The 2,500-nt window shown below is 44.4% G+C and overlaps 1 protein-coding gene across 1 annotated transcript in view; it reads right to left on the bottom strand.

Annotated features, from left to right (window-relative positions):
- The window catches only part of ttll11 (tubulin tyrosine ligase-like family, member 11), a 36,863-nt gene that overhangs the window by 8,420 nt on the left and 25,943 nt on the right, over positions 1-2,500 (bottom strand). The window lies entirely within an intron of this gene.

The following is a 2,500-nucleotide window of genomic DNA, read 5'->3' as shown; positions in this document are numbered from 1 at the left end:
GTCTGAGTCTGACAGAACTAAATGCCAACTTAAAGGTCACCACCGCCATGAACAAAACTCCAACCGAACCAGAACCAATCGTGATGCCTACAGCTAAACAAACAAACAACCAAACAATCTCAGGGCCTCTTTGAGTAGGAAGCAGTAGATGGAGATAGAGATGGAGAGAAAGAGAGAGAGAGAGAGAGAGAGATGGAGAGAGAGAGGGAGAGAGATGGAGATGGAGAAAGAGAGAGAGAGAGAGAGAGATGGAGAGAGAGAGGGAGAGAGATGGAGATGGAGAAAGAGAGAGAGAGAGAGAGAGAGAGAGAGAGAGTCGGGGAGTGGAGGACATTGAGCAGAAAAACACAAGAGATGGAACAGAGAGGATGGGAGGAAAAAGAGAGGGAGGAAAGAGAAAGAAGAGAAGGAAAAAGAGATAAAGATAAGAAAGGACAGAGGGAAGAAGAGATAAAGATAAGAAAGGACAGAGGGAAGAAGGCAGAGCGAGAGGGAAGTGAGAGAGTGAAGTGAGAGATGGAGGGAGGAGATAATTGGTCACACCCCTTCGGTTTGGTTCACTGCATTTCTGCCTTTCATATTACGAGGTGCTGATCCCAACCCAGAGTCTGACACACACACACACACACACACACACACACACACACACACACACACACAGGAGGTTGTGTGAAGAGGGGACTGAAGGTGGGAGAGTGGGAGAGATGGTAGATAGATAGATAGATAGATAGATAGATACTTTATCGATCCCCAGGGGAAATTCAAGTGAGGTAAAGAAGAGGCGGTCAGAGGCATCATCACACACACTCACACACACACACACACACACACACACACACACACACACACACACACACACACACACCTGCATTCCTACAGCAATAAGCTTTATGTCTTTCTGTCCCGCTCCAATTAATTTCATACAGTTTTACACTTCTCTCTAAATTCTAAACACTTCTATTCACTCTACTCTAAACTCAAAACATTTCTATTCACTCTTCTAAACACTTCTATTCACTCTACTCTAAACTCAAAACATTTCTATTCACTCTTCTAAACACTTCTATTCACTCTACTCTAAACTCAAAACATTTCTATTCACTCTTCTAAACACTTCCATTCACTCTTCTCTCAAACTCTAAAAGCTGCTATTCACTCTACTCTAAACTCAAAACAGTTTTATTCACTGCTCTATCTAAACATCTCTATTCACTCTTCTAAACAATTCTATTCAATCATCTGTAAACTGTAAAAGCTGCTATTTACTGCTCCCTCTACACACTTCTATTTCTTCTTCTCTCTAAACTCTACACACTTCTACTCACTCTTCAATAACCCCCTCCCCCACCCCCCCACCCACTCTGCAAAACCATTCTAATCTCGGGGCAGTCCAGTGCCAGCAGGTTCATGTACTGGTCACACAGCTAAACCTGTTAGTGGTGTATAAACAAGCAAACTCATCACACACACACACACACACACACAAACACACGCATACAGTACACACACACGCACGCACACACACACACACACACACACACACACACACAAACACACACACACATAGAGCAGTTGTTACGTGTGATAATCTGGAAGTAAGGACGGGCCTACTGGATCAATGGGGAGTTCATCTACTGGTCAAACAACTCACAGTTCATTCAGGTTAGCAAAGACATGCACACACACATGCACACAAACACACATTGACACACGTACAAACCATTAGATTACACTCATGTGCTCATGGCAAAAGGACACACCACACGGTGACAATACTCCCAATGTAAATCGAACGAAACGTTTTCTGTGCCTGTAGGGTCTGCTAGGGTTGGCGTGAAGACACGACTTTGTACTGTCAAGTCTGTACTCTCCAGATTTGTGTGCCACACACACGAGAGTACAGAGAGAGTAGCCTTATGTAGTTCTGACTAACATATTCCATATTCCTTGGGTTGAGATGCACCGCATGACAAGAGAGTACAGAGAGAGTAGCCTTATGTAGTTCTGACTAACATATTCCTTGGGTTGAGATGCACCGCATGACAAGAGAGTACAGAGAGAGTAGCCTTATGTAGTTCTGACCATATTCCATATTCCTTGGGTTGAGATGCACCGCATGACAAGTGAGGTGTCAGACAAATTTGAATGGAACGTTAAAATAGGTTAAGCCCACAAGCGGACTTCAGACGATCTATAAAGGCAACGACTGCGCAGCCACACCTCTCAGCACCGGTCCCGGGGTGTGTCCGCAAGCAACTTCAACTTTCAGCTTTACGCACATGGAGAAAGAGAGAGAAAGAGAGGAGAGAGGAAAGAGAGAGAGAGAGAGAGAGAGAGAGAGAGAGAGAAGCACACTTATTTAGTGAGGTTAGCTGGGAACTGAGGCTGCTCAAACTAGCCTGGGGTGCAGTGTGGATAAATGGAACAAGCTTTACACTTGTCTGTTCCCATGCAATCCTTCTTAATCATTCCCTTATCCTAACTCTACTACTCTCCCCTT

Source organism: Alosa pseudoharengus, unplaced genomic scaffold (genome assembly GCF_046254945.1).
Source record: "Alosa pseudoharengus isolate Yale_2024_CS ecotype anadromous, Long Island Sound unplaced genomic scaffold, YU_APseudo_1.1 YU_APseudo_1.1_scf_14, whole genome shotgun sequence".
NCBI classification, from domain to species: domain Eukaryota; kingdom Metazoa; phylum Chordata; class Actinopteri; order Clupeiformes; family Clupeidae; genus Alosa; species Alosa pseudoharengus.
This window is presented reverse-complemented; position numbering and strand designations above follow the sequence as displayed.